The sequence below is a fragment of the Pinus tabuliformis genome, chromosome 3_1 (assembly GCF_031772625.1).
Source record: "Pinus tabuliformis cultivar Carrire ecotype Pingquan chromosome 3_1, CPIR1, whole genome shotgun sequence".
Lineage (NCBI taxonomy): Eukaryota > Viridiplantae > Streptophyta > Pinopsida > Pinales > Pinaceae > Pinus > Pinus tabuliformis.
This window is the reverse complement of record NC_142301.1, coordinates 186,715,853-186,742,731: the sequence shown is the minus strand read 5'-3', so window position 1 is coordinate 186,742,731 and position 26,879 is coordinate 186,715,853. Positions and strand designations below refer to the sequence as shown.

General features: G+C 37.5%; 1 long non-coding RNA gene across 4 annotated transcripts; it reads right to left on the bottom strand.

Annotated features, from left to right (window-relative positions):
* Positions 1–13,064: 13,064 nt before the first annotated feature.
* Positions 13,065–15,321, bottom strand: LOC149186427 (uncharacterized). 4 transcript variants are annotated; one of them, XR_016256136.1, is made up of 4 exons: positions 14,908–15,321; positions 13,482–13,802; positions 13,211–13,326; positions 13,065–13,116 (listed from the first exon to the last, which is right to left on the bottom strand). It is a non-coding gene; the product is annotated as an uncharacterized LOC149186427 (long non-coding RNA). The 4 variants fall into 4 exon arrangements; XR_016256138.1 differs by having other exon boundaries at positions 14,925–15,311; XR_016256135.1 differs by having other exon boundaries at positions 13,211–13,802.
* Positions 15,322–26,879: the final 11,558 nt, after the last annotated feature.

Below are 26,879 nucleotides of genomic sequence, written 5' to 3'. Positions count from 1 at the left end.
CACCTTATATCTTGGTGTTCATGTGTGATGCTTATGTGTAATGCTTTAGTCTACTTTTATTGCACTGTCTAATCAATTTGTGACATACTGGTTAAAGTTCAATGCATGATAAATTGGGTAAATCAAAAGTTATCTGCATATACACTGGTTGCTTTAAGAAAAGTCGCATGTACACGCTGGTTCACTTAGCTAAAGTAGTGTATACAAATTTGTTTATGGAAATGAAATATTATTGATTTACAAATTCTGATTCACCCCCCCTTCTCAATATTATTTCCAATAATTGGTATTAGAGTAGGTCCTTCAGAAGAAGCTTGATCGCTTAAAGGGAGATCCATCATCATGAGTAATCAAGAAAGTGTGGGATCCATCAGACCGCCAATCTTTGATGGGAGAAACTTTGTTTATTAGAAGATAAGAACCACAACCTATCTACAATATCTTGGAACAGATGTCTGGGAAATCGTGGAAGTAGGATATACATTTCCATCGGCAATTCCTACAGATACGACAGGTAAAAAACAATATGAAACCAATGCCAAGGCTGTCAATACATTATTTGGAAGTCTATCACAATTAGATTTTTTCAAAGTTATGCAGCTTAAATCAGCCAAAGAAATATGGGACAAAATCATTCTAAGCTGTGAAGGAGACTCTCAGGTAAAACGTGCTAAACTGCAAACTCTCATAATTCAATATGAAACTCTTAAGATGCACAATGATGAAAGTATAGCTAGTTACTTCTTACGTATAGATGAGGTTGTTAATTGCATGAAGAATTTGGGTGAAGAGATAAAAGAAGTTACCTTAATTGAGAAATTTTTAAGATCCTTGTCCGTTAAATTTGAATCAAAAGTATCTGCCATAGAAGAAAAATAGGATCTACAGACTATTACTATGACACAGCTTCACGGAATCTTAACTGCCTTTGAGATGAGAAAAGGAGGCCCATCAGATATGAGAGAAGCCACATTTAAAGCTTCAGCAAAAGGAAAAGAAGAACTCAATGAATCAGGACATATTTCAGAAGAAGAAGATGAAGTAAACTTTGTCAAGAAGCTTCAACAGGGTTCCGGAAGATTTAGAGGTAAACTACCTTTCAAATACTTTTCTTGTGGTAGGGTAGGTCATTATGCTGCCAAATGTCCTCATAAAGATAAATATGATAAAGGGAATGAATCTGCAAAATGGAATAGAAAACAAAGTGTAAGTAAAAAGAGTTACTATACTCATGAAGATAGCGATGGTTTATCAAATAGTGATGAAGATGAAAATAGTAATGACTATAGACTTCTAATGGCTTATGAAGATGATAATTTTTGGGATGCTTTAGAAGAAGTTGACCTTCGTGAAGAAATCTCTAAACTCAAAATCTATTTAGAAGAAAAGAATATGATTATAGATACCTTGACATATCAACTTGTTGAAAGAGAAAAACACAATGAAAAACTAGAATGTGAAATTGTGGGTCTAAGAAAGGATCTTGAGAAAACAAGATCTCTCAATCTTAGATTTTCTAAAGGATCAAAAACCTTAAATGAAATTATCAAAGTGTAGCATTCTCCTCTGATAAAGACAGGTCTTGGATATACTGAAGAAGCATCTCAATCACAGAAGTCGTCAACCTCCACTAAAAGCTATCTTGACGCAGCAAAGAACAATGACTAGTATGGAAATCGTCAGCAAAGGCATAAAGCAGATCACTAAGTAAATCAGGTTCAATATTCTTCAAGGATGAACAGAAGTCACAACCAACCTCAGGTAAATCATACTCAATTTGCTTCAAAGATGAATAGAAACTGCAATCACCAAGTCAATAGATTCGATAATCGTAGGAACTTCTTTAATGGTCAATGTTTCTCATGTCATAATTTTGGACACAAAGCTGCTCAATGTGTTGCTTACAAAACCATCATGACTAGAGAAGCATGAAATCAAAGGAATGTGACAGGGATCAAGAAAAGTTCCTATAATAACTTTTCTCCTCTTGAAAATGAAATAGAATGCTCAATCTGTAACAACTTTGGCCATGAGGAATCTGAATGCAGGAGTAAATTTTGGCAAATATCTCAAAAGGAGAAAACTCCATTAAATCCCAAAATATGGAGAAAGAAAGAACCTCAAGCAGAAAGATGTGGTATAGCCATGTATGCAGAAGGACAAGAAAATCAGTGGTACATCGACAGTGGATGCTCAAAACACATGACAAGTGACAAAGAAAAACTTCATTTATATAATGCCTTAGAAAAGGAAAAGAATGTCTCATTTGGAAATGCCACTCCTACTGTCATAAAAGGTAAAGTCTCTGTTTTCTTGAGAGAAAAGGTCAAATCTGGGAATGTCATGTATGCAGATGATCTAAAGCATAACCTGTTCAATGTCAGTCAAATGTGTGATCAAGGAAATGAAGTGGTGTTTCGATCAAATGGATGTGTTGTTCGTGAGTTTGATACAAGAGAAACCGTGATCAAAGGTACAAGAACTCCAAACAACTTATACATACTCAAGGGAGGACAACAACAGTGCTATCGAAGCAAAAATGATGAAAACTGGTTATGGCACAGAAGATTGGGACATCTAAGCTCTTCTCAAATAAGAAAAGCATGCAGATTCCAGGTTGTTCGTGATCTTCTAGATATCAGTATTCCTAAAAATACAATATGCAAACCATGTCAATTTGGTAAGCAAACCAGATCTCACTTCATTGAGAAAGAAGGGTTAGCTAGTAAGCCTCTTGAACTTGTTCATACTGATTTATGTGGACCATCAAGGAAAATGTCACCTCGTGGAGAAGAATACTTTATATTGTTCATTGATGATTTTTCCAGAATGTGTTGGATATGTCTTCTAAAGCATAAAGATGAAGCATTTGAAAAGTTCAAAGCCTTCAAAGCTTTTGTTGAAAATGAATCAGATCGCAAAATAAAATGCCTCAGATCTGATTGAGGGGAATTTACCTTGGATGAATTCTTTGACTTTTGTGAACAACATGGAATAAAAAGGCAGTTCTCCACCGCAAGGACTCCTCAGAAAAATGGAGTGGTAGAAAGAATGAATAGAACTATTCAACAAATGGCTCAAGATATGCTAGATGAATCTAGAACTCCTGCAACCTTCTGGGGTGAAGCTACATTCACCGCTGTAACTATTCTCAACCAAGCAAATGTTTGGGTAAACAACACTCAAACTCCACATGAACTTTGGTATGGTAAGACTCCTACGGTAAAATAATTTAAAGTTTTTGGAAGCAAATGCTATATCAAAAGGACTAATGAAAAACTTGGTAAGTTTGAGCCCAGAGCAGATGAAGGTATTCTTCTTAGTTACTCTTCCTGAAGTAAAGGATATAAATGTTATAATAAAAGACTTGGGAAAATTTTTGAAAGTATTGATGTTGTAATTGATGAAGCATGCAAAAATCCAAAACAAACAAAAACATAAGAATATGACAATGAAGAAGATGGGGAGTATTTTCCCACATCAAATCATGATGATATTGAAGAAGAAACCAATGAAGCACCAGAAGAAGAGATAATGGTAGAAGAAAAGACTTCGTCCAGGTATGTTTAGAAAAATCATCCAGAAACTCAAATTTTAGGGGAAAAAGAGGCAGGTGTACAGACAAGAAGAACTATTACAGAATCCTCAAGCTATCTAGCATTACTATCCTCCGCCGAATCTCAAAATGTAAATGAAGCATGCAAAGATGAATGTTGGGTCAAGGCCATGAATGAGGAACTTGAGCAAATTGAAAACAATAATACTTGGGAAGTAGTTCCTAGACCTCATGATAAAAATATTATAGGAACTAAATGGATATTGAAAAACAAGCTGAATGAAGATGGAGAAGTCACTAGAAATAAAGCTAGACTTATTTGTAAAGGATATGCTCAACAAGAAGGTATATATTTTGAGGAAACTTTTGCACTTGTTGCTAGACTTGAAGCCTTAAGGATGTTTCTTGCTCTTTCTAGTTTTCAGAAATTCAAAGTATACCAAATGGATGTAAAATCTACCTTTCTTAATGGAGACTTAGAAGAAGAAGTCTATATTGAACAACCAGAAGGATTCATTCTTGGAAATTATGCAAAACTTGTATTCAGACTCAGAAAGGCTCTCTATGGTCTAAAACAGGCTCTAAGGGCCTGGTATTACCATCTTGACAAATATCTCCACCAACACAGGTTTTCAAAGGGGTCAGCAGATAGCAATCTATATACAAAGATTGACACTGATAAATTGCTAATAATTGATGTTTATGTTGATGATATCATTTTTGGTAGAAATGAAGAATCCATGAGTCAGAATTTTTCCTCAGTGATGTAGCAAGAATTTGAAATGTCCTTGCTTGGTGAGCTTACCTATTTTCTTGGTCTACAAGTTCAACAAAATAAAGATGGTATTTTTCTTTCACAAACCAAATATCTCAAACAGATCTTGAAAAAGTACAGCATGGAAGATTCTAAACTAGTATGTACCCCAATGGTAACAGGATGCAGTCTCAGCTCAAATGATGAATCAGCAACAGTACATCAACCAACTTACAGATCCATGATTGGAAGTCTACTTTATCTAACAGGTATTTGACCTGAAATCATGCATGCAGTAGGAATAGTTGGAAGATTCTAAGAAAATCCAAAGGAATCACACCTTCAGGCGGTCAAAAGGATTTTCAAATATCTTCAAGGAACATAGAACTTTGGTTTATGGTATCCTAGAGATACATATCTTACTCTTCATGCATATACAGATACATATTAGGTAGGAAGTGTTGATGACAGAAAAAGCACTAGTGGTGGTGCATTCTATATGGGTTCCAGGTTAGTGTCTTGGTTCAGCAAGAAACAAAGTTCAATTGCATTATCTACAGCTGAAGCAGAATATGTGGCTGCTGCATCTTGCTACACACAACTACTTTTGATGATGCAAACCTTGCAAGACATTCAGATCACATGTACTCCACCCATCTCCATTCTATGTGATAATACAAGTGCCATCAGTATTTCAAAGAATCCAGTCATGCACTCCAAGACCAAGCACATACCCATCAAATATCATTTTCTACGTGAACAAGTGATTGAACAAAAGGTCAAATTGGAATATGTTCCCTCCAAAGAATAGGTTGTTGATATATTCACTAAACCACTACCCAGGGAAACATTTGAATATCTCAGACAAAAGTTGGGAGTAGTTGCTACATCATCCTGCTATTAAATCCTATTTTTCAGAGAAAGGTTGTTATACGCGAGTTTCCTGAAGCGTACTCATGTACATACGCAAGTTTCTGTGGGCACAGTTGCGTATATGTTGGTTTGAGGAAAAGAAGTGGGCCAGACTCAGGAAAAAGGGATCTGATATGGTTCTGTCAATTATCTGCTTTGTTTGATGATGGTTACAAACTGCTGATAACATGTGGAAATATGTTGATCCTCATAAGTTGTTGATAACTTGATGTATATTTGACTAATGATGATGCCCTGATATTTCTTACTAATATATGCAATAATCAGATCTGACAATAAACATCTGGCACAGGTTCAAGGAGAGCATATGCTTCTAATAATGTATTTTTGGCATTACCTTAGAAGATCTTGGTACAGATCCACATAATTGTTTTGATTCAGGTGACTCTTTTAATGATGAAAGCATACTGGCTGTTGATCCTGATGTTGCTGATGGTGCAAATCATATATGGTGTATGATAGTTGCTGATGACTATCATGGTCTTGTTTAGATCGGTTGTCCTTATTATAAATGTCATGTAAAGGTCATGAAAAGACCTAATGCGTAACCCCACTATGCATGGGATGGATGATGTAATATTTCTTGTTTTTGTCATGTATAAACAATTGGTATATCCCCACTTGGTTGGGTGGATGAGTCAAATTTGGTATATCCCCACTTGGTTGGGAGATGGATGTATGTATGAGTTACTGGTGATAGGAAGGTCATTGGTGATGTATATATAGAGTCATGTTATTCTTTTAGAAAATCTTTTGCAGACTTTGCTTATTCTCAGGGGGAGCATGGACTCCATCATGGGAACTCAATCAGTGCATTTCAGCATATCAAAGAATTCAGCATGTACTCAGGGGGAGCATGACCAACATAATGTATGTCAAAGGGGGAGAGTGACCCTTTGCGCTTGATGTCAAAGGGGTAGAATGACCTTGTGTTATTGTTTCCATCAAGTCCAAAGGTAGAGATTGTTGGCATTATGATACATGTGTTGTCCTTGATGGCAACTCAGTCAGATGAAAGATCACAGTACAACAGGTTAACAGCAAAGAATTGCAGATCAGACTACACATAATGAAGAAAGAGAGGCATACGCAAGTTCACCTTGACCAATATGCGCATACACGTAGGTTCACTGTATACAAGTCGCATATACGTACACACGCACTTCCACAAAAGAAAAAGCGCATATATGTTAGAAAACTAAGCTTTTGGTCCATGGTATTTTGTCCAAGGTATTGGTCCTAAGTGGTTTTGATCCATGGTATTGTTATATAAGGAGGAGAAGATCATTAGGCCAAGGGATGCAAGTATCGAATATCTGATGAAGTGTGAGATCTAGTATGAAGGTTATTGGGTTATGGTGCATTGCTGGATCTGAACCAAGGATGAGCCTTAGCAGATGATGAGGGATTAAATCTAATGATGGATCGGGATCTTAAGGCATAAAATGAACTATCATTATGTGGTTTTTCTCATGTATATTCTAGATTTGTATACTGACGCATGTATTATTCTGTAAATGTTATGATCTGGGTATAACTGAAGTATGGAATAGCTGTAAAATTATGAATTAACATTTACAGATGTATACGCTGGTTGGCTTTGACAAAAGTGCACACACACACTAGTTCGACACAAGGAAGTAGTGTATACCTTATAAAGAATATTTTAGTTGTTTCTAGTTGCTGTTACAGAGTTTTGGGTTCTGTTCTGGTCATTGTATTCTGGTGACAGTATTCTAAATGATCAGATTCAGGAGTTTCAGTGATTGGTTTATGTAATTGATTGTATTGCAGCTATGATGTTGTTGATGGGTCTAGTATGAAAATTAGATAAAGCGTGGCGTTCAGATTACGGTGTTGTGTTTCAAGAGTATCGAGTCTGAAAATTTATGAAATGTGGTCCCTGGTAGAAGAGTGGAGTTTCCTGTAGGGTGGAACCTATGTACTAGTAAACATATTGGCTAGTACAAGAACTAGGGGGTTGTAGCTCCCTTCCAGTAGAAGCTAGAAAACGAGAGAAGGTTGCAGCCTTCTGCAGGTAGAAGCCTGCGTACTGGTATAAGTCTGCACCAATACAAGATTGTAAATAGATTTTTCTTATTATTAAAAGAAGACAGAGATGACAACAGTAGGTGGTTTTTACCCACGTTTGGTTTCCACCTTATATCATGGTGTTCATGTGTTATGCTTATGTGTAATGCTTTATTCTGCTTTTACTACATTGTCTAATTAATCTTTGACATACTAGTTAAAGTTCAATGCATGATAAATTGGGTAAATCAAAAGTTATCTACATATATGTTGGTTGCTTTAAGAACAGTTGCGTGTACACGCTGGTTCACTTAGCTAAAGTAGTGTATACAAATCTGTTTATGGAAATGAAATATTATTGATTTACAAATACTGATTCACACCCCCCCCCCCCCCCTCAGTGTTATTTCCAACAATTGAGGTGCTGAGAACCCCAAAGATCTTTTATCAACTTTTTTTTGTTGGATCTTCATACATTTTAGTGAAACTGCTATCATTTTGTACCTACATGCATACCACTCCTATTCATGATTTATGTTTATCTATCTCAGCATGATAAGGTAGTGCATATGAAAATAATAACAAGGTGAATTTCCTTAAGGCTATGCTGATGAGCTCTATCAGCCATGAAAATCCCAATATTCACATCCCCAGGTGTTTTTCTACTGAGAAATGAGTTCCTCCTATAATGAAAAATGAGTTGTTCATTTTCAGGTGGTAACAAGTTTGAATACATATTGTTTAGGATAAAATAATTGAAGTATAAAAATCGGCAAATAAGTTGGTAACGATACCCTAACTTTGAAAAGAACTACTCAGAAAGTTTTCTCTAAGTGCACTTGACGGTGAAAATATAGTTCTGAAAACGAGCACTTAAATTTTTCCCTTACTACCCCTACTGTGAAATCCTTAGGTCTGTAAATTATGTATGCCTTTTAATATTTTCCCTATCTACCAACTACCTTAGCACTGAAGAGTTAATTATTAGACTAATACTTTGAAAAAAAATGTTTCATAATTATTGTAGGGCAGTGCAAATGATTACCCTAGCACCCTCAATGCTCAAATAAGTTCTGCAAATAAGATATACTCTTGCCCTAGTAGAGGTAGGTTGATGATGTTGTGCCCTATAGTTTGCTCCAATATGCTTTAGGTTTCATTGTGAAAATGTAGAGAACCATGGTGGGAAACCTAATCCAAAATGACCCAAAAAAAAATGCAAATGTGGGATGAAAATGGCCTTTTTGGCCTTTCCTAAGCAAAGGGTTAGTGTCAGATGTGACCAAGTGTTTAACTTGACCAAGTCTAACCAAAGTCATTATTTCTCCTACATATTCTCAAACTAGGTTTGGTCAAGTCTCACTAGGTGACTAGGTCTTGTATGACCTAATCTTTTGTTTAGGATAGTTGAGTTCAAATCATCAATTATGAGTTTACTTGGTTGGATCCTATTACCATGATTCTACGGTTATAGGAGACTTTTTTATTCGAGGAGTGTTCCACCTTTTTAGTGCTTTTGCTACCATTTTCAGTCAGAGAGCCAATCACCTAAGTTTTGATTGACAGGTCCTTTGCTCTAAGTTCATTCCACTCTACATTCCATGTCATCTCCTCTCCATATTTGTAATTGAAATATTTTGTTGACATTTTTTCTAGTATATCTATGCCTCTAGGGCATTTCTTGCAATCGCACATTTTTTCATCCATTTGTCTTAGGATTCGTCAATCCATATTTTAGGAATTGATGATTCTACATGCAATATGGGGGAATGTTTTCCCCTTCATATCTTCTATGTTAGGTTCTTAAAACATATGAATATGATGTTTTTCTCTTCGTGGGAGGAATTGTAGGATTGTCACTACTCGGGGTTGGTTTCTTCATTCTCATTTAAGGAAATTATGATCCTAGTTGTAATATGGATGAGAGAGAATGCATTTATTTGAAATTTAGGTTGTATGGTTGGTTGTGTGTATAATCTTTTGATATTTTTTTTAGTACTTGTTCAATTTATTCTATTTCAACCATATATTGTATTGACCATTGATTTGTCTTTCCATTTATTGCATTTAATAAGGTTTATTTGTGTGCTTTAGTGTCATCTTATTATTACTCTAGTAAAGCTCATTGATTTAATAGTTTGTGTGCAATTTATTTTTCTCTTGGTATCATGGTTCCCTGATTGTATATGGTTCACTTTGTTTATGGGATTTGCTGTTATATCTGCTAGGATACACAAGTTTAACTGCAAAATACATTGTCAAAAAATGTGAGAACATGGAGCACACCAAATGCAGACTAAATAAGTTGGCATACCTTTTGGATGGTGGTTTACAATAGAAGACTCAATTACTAAAATCAAGATTTTATGCTAATTGTTGGCATTAGTTGGTTTCACAAAATGATGAGTGTATAATAAATATTAATGCTTATGACAAATGCAAGAATTCAAGGCTTGTTTATGACTATACTATGGAATATTGACAAAATGCAAAGATCATACAATGAAAGAGTTGTTGAGGTTGTACATACTTCAATTACTCTTGATGAGAGTGGAATGTGTATTTATGGTGGTGAATATGAGCAACATTTTTTCCCTAAAATGCTTCCATTGATTGTTGAGTTGCTTTTGGAATTTCAACTACCAATAATAAGAAGAGATTGGTTATGGTAAATACACATGATTGAAATTTCATATTTACATTTGGTTGTGATGATTGTGGGGTCCTATTTTCCAATAATTTGGCCCAAAATGTATTGTTTTTCCTGTTATAGGAATAAGTGAATTAAATAATGAAATCCTTATATTTCGTTTTTTTATCCATTTGTTCCTTATTATGATAATCAAAGTGATATTGATAACAACAAATATGAGGAATTGTTGTTTCACTTTGCATGACGATTTGTTTTTCCCGTGAGAGTTTCAGGGGAGGGGGGAAGAGTTTGTTGTGAGTTAGGTCCCTATGATATGTATTACAAAAAAATAATTCTTTTAGCCCTTATTCATGAGAATTTTACAGAACAATAAAGCTACACGTAACATGTTTTTTATAATAAAGTTTCCAACGGTTTCTAATTGGCTACATCGATTAAAAAATGTACAGGAAGATACCTGCATTATGGACCTAGGTAAACAATCACTACATGTGGCAGATCGCTTGGCATTTCATATTTAAAGGGGAAATTATCAAATATCTAACTTACCTATCAAGTTAATGGGCTAGGACCTATGGTAATGCCACAATTAAGATTATCTTACATGTGCATAAAATGATGAATGCCTTTTGTTTTATGTTAACTAGAGAAAACAAGATGAGTTGCAAGGCAACTAGTCCCTGCCTAGGGGTAGGGTCATATGGAGCAGGGTCATATGGAGCAGAGCCGACGTCCAAGGTCCCCTAGCTATGTTGTTGTTCGTAAATACATAGACTGCTGAGTATTTAGATTTGATATTGTTCATTTGGAGTTCGCCCGAAGTACAGGTAAAACAGGAAAGGTTATTAGCAGAAAGAGCTTCATTGCTGACTTCAGTCCGCCTGCTGGCCAACCAGATAAAGAATCACTTCCAGCATCCAATGAAAAGAGCTGCATATCGAAGAACTTTGCACTGGAGCAATAACACATTGAACTGCGCATCAGAGAGATAACCAGATCGACTCTGACCCCTACTCGAAGGCGTGGTCGCATAATCACACGTCAAGTACAAGCTACTTTTCAATTATGGCTACGTTTATCTAGTTAGAACATATGTTTATTCTATTGATATACTGATTAATTTATTGGATATTTATATTTGGAAATGCCTACTGCTAGAACTTCTCGTGATTTCAACTCATAGTGAATAGTCCACTAGATATTTGTAGCTGGAATTGCATGTTGTTAGAACTTTTACTTATATTATTTGCATAGTAAATAATTGTTTGGAAAATTGTATTTTGAAAACATGCAGGCTATTAGAAATACTCTGAAATCTGTACAATTAGAATTATGTTATACAACTACAGTTTTCTGTTATTACAAATGATCCGTGAATAAATGATAAAATAGCCATGATTAAAAAAGTGTACAACTAGAGATACATTTACTATTTCAACTTCCGGAACTATACTAAGTATTATCATTCCTCTAATAACTCATATATCTAGTGAACAACTACTTGGTTATTTATGTTTCAGACTGCATGTCTTTAGGAAGTACTTTAAAACTTACATTGCTTGGAATAGTACACTTGAGGTTTTTTACCATTTCACCTCGCCAGTACCTTGCTGATTTTGCATTTATACTAGAAGATAACTGCTTACGACTATACCCTGATTTATTCCTCAAGAGAATGAAGTTAAGTGTGAAAATATGGCATGGATATGGGGGGATCAAAGACGAAGTTAAATGCGAAAATATGGCATAGATATGGGGGAATCAAATAGGAGATTGATTTCACTAGGTTATAGGTGGGTATCTAACAACAGAGGGAAGTAAATTAGATGAATGAAGTTTTTCTTATATGCATATACGAAAAAAAAAAATCTTGGGGTAGATATAACTATAGGAGGGTAGGAATAGCTATTAATAGAATGATTTTCACCAGGCGTAACGCCAGTCTCAATTGAAAGAAAATGAAAAGTATGAGATCCACCATCCATTAGGATAAATAAGAGTAGGTTCAGTACACTCTGTTAGAGTCGATTGCCTCCTAGTTTTTCCAATAGAAGACATGGGGTGACCTAATACATTCGAGTGGTGTCCTGAGAGGGAAAGTGATCAAGGGAGGGTTTGCATAAACAAAATTAGGGAAGCCTATAAGGTAGGTTGATAACCTCCCAACTTCTTCAATTAAGAGGATAGTGACTTAGTTATAGCAGTTGCGTCATATATAAGAAATAAATAAAAACTAGAGCAAAAACGCCCTCACCATTTGAGAAATAAATAGAACTGGAACAAGATGCACATAAACATAATTAATGAGATGAATTCGGAAAGAAAAAGAGATAACATTACTTCATTCTTCTACACTGATATGAAGTGTAAACCATATGCATTAGATAACTTAGGAAATTAATAAGATGAATTCGGAAAGAAAAAGAGATAACATTACTTCATTCTTCTACACTGATATGAAGTGTAAACCATATGCATTAGATAACTTAGGAAATGTTGACAAATTAAATACTGCAGCCGTTCAAAACCATAAACGGAAGTTTATATACCAACAAAATGCACAGGCACTGTACTGACCCTTATCCTCCCGTGAAATAAATTTGTGTACACAACTTAGCAGTGCCCAAGTAAATAGGGCTATGCCCATTAATCCCGGAAAACGATTCAAACACATCATAGACTTCAACAAACAAGTAAAAATCAAATTCTGGAATAACATTAACCATCAAAGATCTGGGTTCGTCGAGAAGGCATATAGCCATAACCTCTTACTAAAATGTACCCTCAGTTGCAACGATTATGGGGCAGTGAAAAGTTAAAACCCTGCTACTGTAGAAAAATAACATAGGATACATAATGTCTAATCTAAATAGCTAAACTGGGAAATGGGAAAGACCCAGAAATAGGAAGTTCTAGGTTGGGGTGCGCCTAAAGAGCACACTCGACTGACAACAATGACCATCCTGAGGTAATACGAATACAATAAAATCCAGCTAAGAAAGGATTGTAGGAAGAACACGCGTCCACATGCATGATAGACAAAACAAATGCAGCAATCAGTACCTCGTAGATAGATTAGGAAAAACAAATCCACCGACCTGTGTGGTTGGAGAACTGATTAGTTTCTCATTCAAATATTTAAGGTAGCTCAATAGAAAAGTATGGTCGGATCAATACCTGCAATATAACCTGTAAAAACGTGTAAATAAGTATAGGGACAACAAAAATTCTAAAAGACAGAAATAAATGGAAACCTGGGGCACAACTAAAGGGGAATAATTACCTAGAGCACGGTAGCTAGACATGAGTGCCTCGGATTCGTTACTGCAAGCGATTAGAAGATTAGTCCTTACCACGTGCATTGCATGCAAGCCATGTGCTTGGCAGCAGGGAGGTGATCTGTGACATTATATCATTCCAGCCATTATGAGGCTGGTTATTCAACCTTCGCCTCTGCTTAACGATTCTTGCCAGACGATTCTTGCCAACGCTAGATTGGGAAATAACCAGAGAAATTCAGCTTATTGGATGAATTAACGCAGGCGTAGATGTACCTGAACTTGAACATTTAAATAGGTTTCCCGGTTGTCCATTTATAGCGAATGCATCTGAAATGTTGGGGCCAGTGAACTTGAACATTTAAATAGGTTTCCCGGTTGTCCATTTATAGCGAATGCATCTGAAATGTTGGGGCCAGCTCCTGTTCGGGTTTCCTGCGAATGCAAACAGGGTCAATAGCTGGAAGCCATGAACTGTGTGCGTGCCACCAGAGAGTCCCTTCTTGACCAGCGATAGTAAATCTATATGTATAACTTCGACCTGGGCGAATGGGGCATTGTGTTATGAATTCAGGTCCATCTTGGCGCACTCCATGCCTGCAATTACATGTAGAAACGATTTTCCCATGAGGTACATGCTGCTACATGTCTTTTAAAATTCAAATCAGAGATACGAGTTTAAATTGCAGTATATCAGGATGATCTACTTGACGAATAACTGCTTGCATAACATTTTCTCAGGGTTAATTATTTCCCAATCAATATTATTTTGTTTTTAGGTACTATACCTGCACGCCATTAGAATGAACAGCCATCTCTTAAGCAGGTAACAGATAATGCATAATTATGCATACTGTTCAAAAAGCATTAAAAAAAATGCAAAAACACTTGAAATAACTTAGATTGTCTCAGCAAATAAAACCCTCATCATATCCTCAATGCAAACCATTTCACTTTTGTGCTTGTATGAACATGATGCCTAGATTTCAAGAGACTGAAATCCCAAGTCTGCGATGACTAATTTATCAGTGATATTTACTATTTTAGGATGCAACTTAGCAATTTTGCAGACTTACTAAAAACTAAATTAATTTCATCAGTTATTATGGAAGTTCTGTTTTGCCCTTCATCACTCTTTGTACTCTCAGATTCCTACTAAATTGGCAATTAGTCCAAAAGGCAATATATACATACTACTCTAAGGGCTCTATACTGAACAGAATCTGTAACTGATATTGACTATGAAGTCTAACAAAGCCGGTATTAAACAGAGTTCCCCGTTACAGTGAAGACAGAGTGTGGAAGTGAAAGCACGGACGGGGCCAACGAAAGAAAAGGGAATTCTGTAGGACTCGTTAGAGTGAAGAAACAGCATGGAAGTGAAATTACTGCTGGGGACGAAGAAGAAAAAGGGAATTCTGTGGGACTGGTCACAGTGAAGCAAGAATATGGAAGTGAATTCACTACATGGTTTAACGAAGGAAGAGGGAATTACGTAGGACTGGCAGAGGCTGCTAGCTTGAACATGAATGCCACAACAAACGTAGAGAATAGGGGTGGAATGGCTGCACTGGCCACTGTAGGAGGGAATACTGTAAGAGTGACCGAGTATGGAAATGAAAGCGTTGCGGTGGCCAGAAAAAGGAAAATGGAATTCTGCAGGACTGGTTACAGTGAAGAAAGAGAACGGAAGTGAAATTACTGCTGGGTTTGATTTACCTGAATGATCTGCGCCCTCTGCACAGAAATCCTGCCACAGTCTCAGCATTTGAGGCCTGTTCTGCGCCCTCTGCACAGAAATCCCGCCACAGTCATTTGAGGCCTCAGGTATCCCGCCACAGTCATTTGAGGCCTCAGGTTCATTCGAGCATGCTTTCATTCGGTCCAGCTCCAGCTATTAGTCTTTATCCGACAGCATCTGTTCTGCATGCAGAGTGACACATTGCAACAGCGATATCAACCGGTTCAGCCTCGTCTGATAGCTCAAATGCAATAAGAACATAAAATGCCTCAGATTTAATGCTGGCATTAGTCCAGCATTAGTTCAAACCCGTTGACGGTTAGCGAGAATGCAGGGCCATAATTTCCAAGTTAAGGTATGTTCGGGCCTCTTCCGCCTCGGGAAGAGGCCAAATAAGATGAGAAACGTTAAAGCGGAATGTGACTTTGGTTATGTTCACAGAACACCTCACACGACTTTGGTATAAGCGGTGTATAACAGATGGGGAAAGCACTCAACTAATGCTAAGTCGGCATTGAACGATTACAATAGTCCCTGTCGGATGCCAGATGGCAGGGACTAATAAGGTTGTTTGTGATCATGATATTCGGAACCAAGCATAAGTGTATTGTATTTCAAAAAGTCCCCGATTTGTATTATTAATATAATTATTTTGTAAATATTCGTGTGTTCTCAAATTGAGTAATGGGCAAAAAACGTGACCATATAATTTTGATTGTTTAAGCTAGCTAAAATCTGAGTCTCTTTTTTTCTCTTAGTTACTAAGATACTATGTTAGTTTATGTTATTTTGACAATTTGGTGCTAAGGTAAGGAAAAATAAGAACTACAATGAGAATGGTTATAAGGGTTGGCTTGAAAATTGGTAGAGAATTATTTCTGAGGTGGAAGCAAAGAAAGGAACAATTTCCATTGCTCAAGTTTAAAGCAAGGGTTTGAACTTTGTTCATCATCTAATTGTAAGAATTTTTTCCACACTTCCAAGAATTCCATGTTCCCATGTTGTAATACAAATTTATACCTTAATTTTCTTCTTTTGTTGAAATTATTTATTATTTGACACTATTGGTGCATTTATAACTTCTTGTTGGTTGTCAAGATATGATATACCTATCATTATAAAGTGAAGAACGTTCAAGAAAGTTTGTAATTTTTTGGAAAAGTTTACTAAATTTCAACTTTGCATCAAAAAATCAATAAGAAATATGCTAGTGTCAAGAATAATGAATGTCAACAATCAATATTCTTATGCTGACTAAAATGGCCTAAATTCTAACTCATTCAACACCCTCAAGCACTTAAACAAAGTGAGATTGTTTGTACCCTGCCAACCCCAATAAGCCCATGAAAGAACATGTTACAAGTGGGATTTGGACATTGGTGGGGAGGATAACAATGTTCCTCTTAACCACCCAAGCTAGCTAGGCCCAATTGACATATAGGTTATTATTACACATCTTTTAGCTTAGTTAATTATCTCCATCTACAGTAATTTTTATACAGATTGTACTAAATCATAATTTTGTATGTTCAACATTGGAGGGCCATTATCATGGGTTCATGTGGTCTAGCATTTTGGGATTTTTTGAGGAAAAAATTGAGTAAGGACAGTACCATTTATGGTCAAGTCTTTGATGCTTTATGACATACATCTATTGAGAATTTTATTTGAGAAAGCTTGTGGTTATTCAAATTGTAGTTAACATAATTCATTTCAATACTCAAATTAATGTTCCCAATATATTTTTTCTCCAAGAAGAACAATATTAACAAGGATGCAATGAGAAGAGTCATGTTTTGGTCACATTGGGAGCTTCAGATTGCCAACATTGCACCCCAAAAACACACCCAAGGAAATACCTTAAAGCAAGAAATAATGCATTTCTGTGAATAAATTCAAAATAGTAGTTATATGTTTTTTATTATTGAATATGCCATTCCCACGAAATTCCTCATATAACAATCCTTTTGAAGTCATTAACTCATTATTACTGACCCTTGCAAGGTTGTCAATGAGTATTGATATTTCATGCTCATGGACCAATTCGAGGGATGATAAATATGATGAATAGCCATTATTACAACATTTTTATTGTTGAATAAGTCATTCCCACAAAAATCCCTATATAGAAAGCCTTTTGAAGTTGTTAACTTGTTATTAATGACCCTTGGAGGGTTGTCAATGAGTTTTGATATTTCATGCTTGTGGAGCTATTCGAGGGATGATAAATATGATGAATAGCCATTATTAGAACAATTTTTTCTACTAATTTGTAGTCTATTGATTTGTTGATGATGCACCTCCATAATATATATTGTATATAGCATATACTATAGATGAGCTCATCTGATGATCTCACTTATTATGGCCCGAACCACAACATGTAGACATTCTTATGGAATTTGGTATGGAACTCCTTTACACTTATGCGGCATAGGGACATGTCAAAGTGATTAACACTAATATTTCCCTCATGTGAGATTATACATAACTACATCAAAATTATCTTGGGGCCAATTTGCACCAAATTGTCTTCATCTTGGCTAACAGAAAATGCATTAATGTCTCCACTCCTATGCCTTTCCCTCACTTTATCCCTCACTTTAACAAAATCAATAAATACCCTCAAACATAACAATGTACAACATTCAACGTTGTTGAAAATGATCTATTGGGGTATACAATAAATTTGCTGCTTGAAACGTTGAGTGAATGACCAATACCCCTCTTGAGTATGTCATTATAATGTTCATTTAACTCGCTACTTCTGTTAATGTAAAATATGATGTCTTTATCTGCAAACATACATAAGCTTTTGAGATCAAAGTTTTACTAAAATATCTCGTATTGCATATGTAATTTGAATGGGAACACCATCCATGTTCCAAACAAACTCTCTTTAGCAAAATTAAAATACTAATTTGAATTTATCTCTCAGACTGAACCGATAAAAAGGGGACCCAACTACACAATCTAATTTTATGTAACATCAATCTCAACTTATTGTTTTCTTTGGTAAGAACCATAACTAATCAAAAAAAATGTAAGCAATGTGACATTTTAATTTTAAATTTGTACCAAGGGGTAATTATAATACCTATGAGTAATTTGGAAGGCATAGAAACCATCACTTATGGTAACCTGGAACATTCCAAGTTTACTTTTCATTGCGGGAACACCTTAAGAATATGTCTTTAAATGGAAGGAATGGAAATAACCTTCTCCTAACATGTTGCTTTATAGTTTGGAGCATGGTGGGAAACTATTGGAATAAAATTTAGTGCTTCCTTTTGAAATCTAATTTTTGGTATTACATTAATAATAAAGTTGTATCTTTTATTATTTCCATTACAATCAACTTTTGATTTTAGCTGTAATTTTTGTGCATGTAATCACATGTTATCAATATCTGTTTGTACTATTAATCCAATCACTGTAGTCCACAAATACACTTGAAAATGGAGACAACACACGTAGTCTAACATTATTATCACACTGCAAGTCTTCATCCAATCACTGTAGTCCACAAATACACTTGAAAATGGAGACAACACACGTAGTCCAACATTATTATCACACTGCAAGTCTTCATCCCTAGAGGAATTTTCTTCAAAACTTCTTCTCATAGGAGGATATGAAATTGTTGAAATTACTGGATCTTATATATTAAGCAATAACATTTAATAATGCCCCAGTATCTTTGTTAATCTAGGACTCTGGCCAATTTAGGTGGCAAAATTATTTGTTGATGATGAAAAGTAGATATGATACATGCTCAAGTATTTGTTGCACAGTATTTGGTATTCCCTAATTCTTTACATCCCAGGAGGGGATGGTTTGATCAACCAACAATTCACACGTAACGATGCATAAAATTTGGAAGATTCATTGTGTGCATTTAATCAAAATCTGTACATTACCAAAAACCCATCCAATCTTGGGTTTGATATCCATTTTGAGGTTGTGAAGCTCGAGATGCATATCTTTGGTTCACACAGATGGTCAATGTATTAAATATTGGAAATCAAAATTTGAAATATCGATCTACCCAACCTTGAGGTGCATATCAGATATAGATTTATATGGATTTGTGATAGTATATAACTTATTTCACAGGGTCCTTTCCTTTATTTTTCCATGTTTTTATTGTAGAGTTGACTCATACACACCATCTTATGTATATAGGAGCAAGGGGAACTTTCAACCCCATGCTACTTTCCTCAACTCATTATGTGACATGATATTCATGAAAACAAAAGCATAGTGGCATGGTTTATGTCCTTCGTATGATCCTGTGATTCTTTTCCAGTTCCCTTCATTTCAACGAAATGATGTAGATAACCTAAACTTCTACATAATATCTATGACTTCAAAAAAATTTCTTCTTTTAGAATTTTCAAGTATTCGGATTACAAGGACCCAAGGCCTATACGATTAGGGCTTGTTTACATGGCATATTGATACATTCCAACCGTGTGACTCTCTAACGTATTGAGTTGCCAATTATCTATTTTGTAGAACTTCCTTTCCCATAAGGGTCAGATTTAATGACTTGATTGGGCATCTCACATTGAAGGAGAAAGTTCAACAGTTGGTGAGCAAGTCGGGTGGAGTTCCCGAGTTGGGAATTCCAAGGTATGAATGGTTTTCTAAATCCTTACACGGGTCTCCAATGTTGTCCCAGGAATTCGTTTTGCAGCTGGTTTCATTCTTTCTCCTTCAAGTTTTCCCCAACTCATTCTCACTTTAGCTTCATTCAATACCTCCCTCTGGGATGTCATAGGACATGCACGTGTATTTCAAATACTTCATTTCACCATGCCTTTTCATTAAGCTCAATTCAATTTTGAATATGGTCTCATTTTTTTTTGTTTAACAGAAACGGGTAGTGGATATATTAGAAACTTGGCCTTAATGCCAAAGAGCGGATTACAAAGGGTGAGTCTAAAACGATAAGTGCCAAACAGCGTTGCAAGATTGTGACATTTATGATTAGTTCACATCTTTTCTTAACTGCAACTATGTGGTCAATTTCAGAGATTTTCCCAAGCTTGTGGGTACAAACAAACTAATTTAACAGAAAGCAATAAAACATGACAATGTTCCAAATTAAGGAATTGGTTCCCATATTTCCTGTCCGCCTCTGAGCAAACCAGCAGTAGTAAGAAGGGCTACTTTGTTAGTTTCAGTGTCCGCCTCCTTATTATTGTCTCTCAACACATGATAGAAATTTAAATTCTGGAAAGAGACACCAAGGTCTGAAATTCTGTGAATCAGCCTTGCTAGCCTTAGGTCCTTTGGCTTAGAATGTGTCACCATGTTGTTGGGAAAAGTATCCAATACGGAATGACCCTATCCCACTCTAAGGGTGATAGTACCTCAGCAACAATCAAAGCAAAGCTATTCGAGATTACTTCTTTATGAGATGTAAGAGAGGGGAGAAAGAGATCCACTAACCGATATCTTCCGCTAATGATTGATCCAATCTTCTCTCTTTGCTGCTTGCTCCCAGTTCCTTGCTCTTTCACTGGCCCAGCTACACCAAGATCCTGCAAAATGGCAAGAGAGGGAAACTACAAGAAGCATACATTCATAATTGATTCAAGGATTAGAATAAATCAAATACACAAGTATAACAATACACCATTGAAACACATGCATATAGGAGAACCTCAAATGCTTTATTAATGGAAGAAGTAAAGTTCAGGAAGTGATACAACCATAAGAGGCCCAATCCAGCATCACCTCCCAGCAGAAAGAAATCTCCTCTTCACCTCCTTCAAAGAAAATCACCCAATAGTTCTATACTCAAACCAACAGCACTTCCTTACATTCACAAGATTCCAGCCTCCTTAGACCTCATGAGAGAGCTCTATATATAGGAGTTTTGGAGAAAGGATGAGTCAGCTTGAGGCTGGCATGAAGCTGACTAGTGTCCTCTCCCACTTTAGTTATTCTTCAGTTCTTGAGTCCACTTGGAGGTTCTTGCTTCCACTTGGAGATCTAGACCCTCTTACTCATCACCAGTCGAATTCCCTGATCCAAGTATCATTTTGGAAGCTTCCTGGGCATTGACACCTTGAGGAATGACTGTGCCACTTGGCCAAACTCGCCCAGCGCAGGTAGCCTTCTTTGCAGTTGACATTCAGCGCAGGTACACAGTGGAGCAGTTGACATTCAGCGCAGATGCTCAGTGGAGCAGTTGACATGATCCAGAATTAGCTTGTTTTTGAGTGTTTTCAGGTGGAGAACTGATATTCAGTGCTGTGGTTTGCTGACCTTGTTCCTCTAGGGGTAGGAACAACATGTTTAGGGACTTTGGATCCCTTAGATTATTGACATTTCATGCTTCATGCTGTAAGGCACAAAAATGTCTATAACAGTTGCCCCCTAAAGTATGAGGTCGTTTATCGGGTGAAATGCTTTATCAGGAGGATCCGAAGTTCATTCAATCATTCAGAGGTGACCTGTAATAAAATACAATACAATACATTATCTTTCGTTCTGCTTTCATGATCTAGCTGAGGCGGGCATTCCCATGCTCAGCTTTATAAATTCATTTTGGTACATAGAACAAACGATCGTCTGATGGTAGACTGATAATTCTCTGCTGAAATTATCATCCTTTGAGTAGGATGATCATCTGCTGCAACGATGTACATGTCAAATGTCTTTATATTTCCTGAATATATATCGCAGCCCGGATGGATGAAACTAGATCCGGGGTCTTCAAACTCGTTCGATCTTCACTCTAAGTACAAGTCGATCCATGTGAGAATTGCGCTGAAGTCGAACATGGAAAGACATCGCTTGATTACCAGTCAATGATGTAAACCGTTAACAAGCGCGAGAGGAATCACCGATAATGATAATGACCCTCAAGGTACTGCAGTACAATTCACGTGGTGTGAATAAAGGACTTGGTGTCGAACACCACGCAAAATCTTCTGGTCGAAGGTCATTGATGTATACCTGTCGCCGGAAGTGAGAAACTTGCCATTGAGGCATGCAAGCTTCAAATTACTGAGGGGGTTGTTCCTAGATCAACTTCTTGGATAATGAGCTGAAGTCGACAAGAAGCGATCCGTCAAAGGAGGGCCTTAATGAATCCCACATCAGTGACACGGAACGGAGCTAATGATTTTAATGGAGGTGAAAATAATCTGTGACATATGATTCAGGGTGGCGATCATGGGTGGTTGAAGGATAATGTATGGCAGTGGATGGGACACGGTTGGCAGTGGATGGATCGGTAGCATTACCCCAAAGTGGATGGTTTGGCGAGACCATGGTGATGAGACCGGTGAATGAAACAACCCAACCCGATGTGATACGGAGGAAAAGTGTCATGTTCAAGAGTGACTTGCTACCATTAAAGCTTTGAGGTTCTCCCAATTTTTCCCCAGTCATTTCTGACCAGTACCTCTTTATTTTTTCAAGCTTGAGGAGGATAACATATGCTTGTTCTATAACCTGCCCTTCAGGCAAGCCCATCGCTATGTTTTAACGAGCCTAGCGATAGGGAAACTCGTTCTCGTCTAAAGACAAGTTTGTCGCTATTTAATCATTTTAACGAGTCTAACGACAAGGAAAACTCGGTCCTTTTCATTTTTAGAGAGTCTGAAAAGGTACAGAAAGTTAACTCCAAAATTCCTTTTTCGTCATCTAATCCCTTAAGTCCGAAAAAGTATAAAACAATACAGAAGGGATGAATTTTTGATAACTTTAACGAGCCGAATAAAACAAGCGCTCGACCTTTTTGTGCAATAATCCCTCAGGTCCAAAAAGATTAAAATCTAGAGGAGGGATAGCCCTTCTGGTCACTTTAACGAGCTAGAAGGCCAAAAATCGGCAAACTTTTCATATTTTACGAGTCAGATGAAAAGAGCTCAAAGAAGACTCGTCTTTTGAGGAACGAGTGATAAACAGGGATAGCAGCAGATTCCAGGTACAGGTTGGAATTTTCCAATCATGGCAGTGTTACAAGGATGGCTAGGTGAAATCACTCTTCGCAGCTGTTCCTCAAAATAGGTAAACAATCATATGGAGGTGAACGATCGGCCAAATGGAATGGAGGTGGCAGGTGCAAAACACGACCAAGGCTTTTTATGGCTAATAAATTTACAATCACAGTGGTTATTTACCGGGGTATGTTCATTTTTTAATGAGCTTGAATGCTCAATCTTATGTTTATTTTTTAACGAGCATGAACTATGTGCTAAAACTGCTCGGATCTCGCTTTTCTATTTTTTAACGAGCATAAATTCCGCGGTAAAACTGCTCGATATACCAGTCATAAGATAAGAACGTCTCCTGTAAGATCCCATTTTTTATAGAGCTCGCGCCTTACCAAAGCTATGCTCACTCATCCTTTCTTTATGCAAGCTCGGAAACGGCTAATCCCAAAAACAGATAAATAACCGCTCTTAGCTTGCACTCCAAAAGGTTTGCATGCCCCCAGGTATAAAGTACAATTTCAAGGCTGCCCCTACTTATCCGTTAAAACATTTGTTTTAAAGGGTGAGGCTTGCCTCTTTCTGGTTACCCAAAGATTGTTTTGTTAACTTCTTCAAACGAAAACATTTCCTCGGCACTGTCTACCGAAGTAGACAATGGTGAATGACCTTTGTCAAACAAGTAACCTTGACAAAAGAATCCTATTCTAGAACAACCCCTCTTCCATCCACGAACGGGATACGGACTAGTCATATTCTCTCGCGGAAATTCTACCTTATACCCAGGGTTTCCTCTGCCCGAAGCAGACCAGGATGCATGCCCCCTGGGTTCCAGTCCCATCTTTCCGAATCACTCGCACTCATCGGGAAGGAGGACTGGGGGTGGAGACATTTCTTGATTGAATAGACCATTCAGGGTTGGTATGTGACTATTTGCGATGCGTGATCTCGGAAATGAAAGTTGGTCTACGAGCTTGACCACCCTTCCTTCGTGTGGAAAACACATTACTCTAAAGAGTGAGGAGACTATTGCTCCCATGCAATATATATAGTCTCGTCCAAGGAGTAGGTTATAATCCAAGGGTCCTTGAACGACCATCACGTTCATTTGAACGGTCTTCCCTTTCAATGTAACAGGTACATTGGGGAGGATCCCTAATGGTCGACTGGTTCCTTTATCAAAACCCGAGAGATTTCTTATCTCAGGCGAAAGCGCTGGGGAACCCAGTGCTTTCCAAGCAATAGAGGAAAGGATACTCACAGACGCCCCTTCATCAATGATAGTGCCAGCCATTACCATTCTATAAATTTGGACTATGATTCTGAATGGTATACTGGCTGGCAACCGAGGTCTACCTAGTTGGTTCCAATCAAAGGACACAACCAGTTGCTTGGTGGTGGGACTGAATACACGACCGGATATGACCCTGACGATGTTCCTTCCTGCGATAAAGGAATGGGCGCATTGCCCTGATGCTCATCAGAGTCGGTGTTGATGAAAAGAATTTGGATGGTGTCATCCTTATTCTCTTCAGTGAGGGTGTCATTTGAAGATGAATCTTCATTGACGATGTCATTTGAAGATGAAACCTCCGAAGGCAGAACCGGGTCAACTGCCGTTTCGACCTTTGGACTTTCGTCCGGTCTGGATTCAGTAGGTTCATTTTCAATGACTGACGCTTCAGCCGACCACTTGAGCGGGCCAGCTGTATTTTCAACCAACGAAGGACTTGGCACGAGTTTTTTGTATCCAGGAGGAAGTCCCAACGGTGAAACCAGACGATCTTCCAAAACTCTCTTCGCTTCGTCTAAGAAGGGACAACGGTGGATGGCGTGATCGCCTTCACACAGTCTGCAGGGGGATCTTGCTCCCCCTCTTTGTCTTGATTCTTCACTTTCGCTGGTTGACGGTAAGCATTCAACATGACTATCAGAGGTTGATGCTCCTGAATTGTGCAAACGAGGGGACCAGTCCCTTAGTATCCGGGGAATACAGGGACAATCTCTATGGAAGTGGTCTCCTCTACATATGACACATGGCGATTTAGGCCCGGTCTGTGCTGTGTGTGGATTTTCATCAGATGTCTTTTGCTTGCCCCCAGTCACCTTAGGCTCCTTCTTCTTCTTCTCTCTCTTCTTCTTCTCCTTCTTCTCCATGGGAGCTTGGCTTTTGCCGGCTCTACCTTGCGAAGACGAGGGATTGGAGGAAGAGTTATAGGAAGTAGAAGGCTGGTGGGCAGCTCTAGACTGATCTAACTGTTGACTCGACTGTTCAGGAACCATGGTGTTCTGAACTACATTGGTTGAGAATAGCCAAATTGGCAGGCCAATTGTCAGTCCTGGAAGCGACAATGTGGCCATGTGGGGCGCACCAACTTCTCCCCAAGAGGAGAAAGGACTAGGATTTCCATCATGTGGAATTCCTTGGTTGGGGCGTTCCATGTTCTCAACCTACAGATCAACGCAGGAATAGGAGGTGATTATGTTCCATTTAAAATAAATTTTATAACGACGCTTTAGACACAACTTTCTTTTTCACTTTTTAAGAGTCGAGAAAAAGCTAAAGATGACTCTAGTCTCCTTCGATGTTTTAACGAGCCCGAAGTGACAAATGCTTGGATGGACTTTTTTAGTTATAGAGTTTGAAAAAGGCCAAAAGAAACTGCTCTGGAGATCTAGGCAGAGGGTGTGCCAAACTTTTCGCAAAACCACAGAATACGTTTTACGGTACGAGTGGTCGATCTTCGTGAATGCTGTGTTCACTACATTGCGATCAGTAGGGCGACCGACACGGTTTCCTATTGGATAAAGGCTTTATTCCTATAGGGGTCTCCCAATATATACGCGACGGTACGTGGGAGCACAAGTCTGTATTGATACTTATCGCTTCACCGTGGAGGAATCACCCAACCACTCAACGCTAAGATATCACGTTTAACGACGCCGGAACACGTCTCTATCTTAGACCTCTATGTGTTTGCGTTATGTTTCAAAGCGTTGTTATGTAAATTCAATTTATTTTAAGGTTGATCTTGTTTAGTAGTTTGCCTTTATGGATCACCACGAGATGTATAGTAACACTCCTAAATGCAGTCTAAGATGATAAGCAAGCTTTTCAATCTTTCAACTTTGAAAATCTTAACTACTGAGGGAAAAGAAAGACATCATCTTTTCACACAGATCATAGAACACACACTAATGCACTTTTTCCTAAATCAACATTCAAGCTGTCAAAATGCACATGCACAATGCAGGTATTTCTTTTCTCTTTCTTAATGTTGATGTAATACAAAAAGAAAGCTGTTGTATAACTTTGAATTCAATTTCAAGTGAAAGCAAACAAGCTTGTCCAAAATCAAAAGACACCTTAAGATTTACTTATTTCGACACTAGAAATATATAAATTCAAACCATATGACAAAAGCAAAAGCTCAATCAGCTATGAACAGCAAACAAACTAACTCTTAAGATCAAAACGACACTTATCACAGGTCTAGATCTAAGAGGCCACAGCAAGACTAGTTCACTTTCGTTATGGGAAACTGAAAATGATATAAGAAATACACAAAGAACAAATACAGTTTCTTTATACAACCGAGGCAGAATAGTGGCAAGGAAAGTTGGTTTCAGATAGGTACCTTGACTGATAACAGGCTGCAAAAACAGTGATGAAAACAGGGCAACAAACAGCAGGGAACCCCAGTAGCACAAGGCAAAACTGGTTCAGCGCAGGTGGTACACTGTCAGTTTGACATTCAGCACAGGTAGCCCCTTTGGGATCTGCGCTGAAATGCAGACTGCCTTCACAGTGCCTGCACTGAAGAGATAAACTTTCGTTTTTCTCAGTTTCCGGGTCACAGATTGCTCAAAAATTCACAGTTTTTGGCCAAATCAGAAGCTATCAATCAAGTACACACTAAGGGATGAAAAGGAGGATGAAAAGCTATCACTAAGAGCTATTCAGAGTCCTTTCGGATC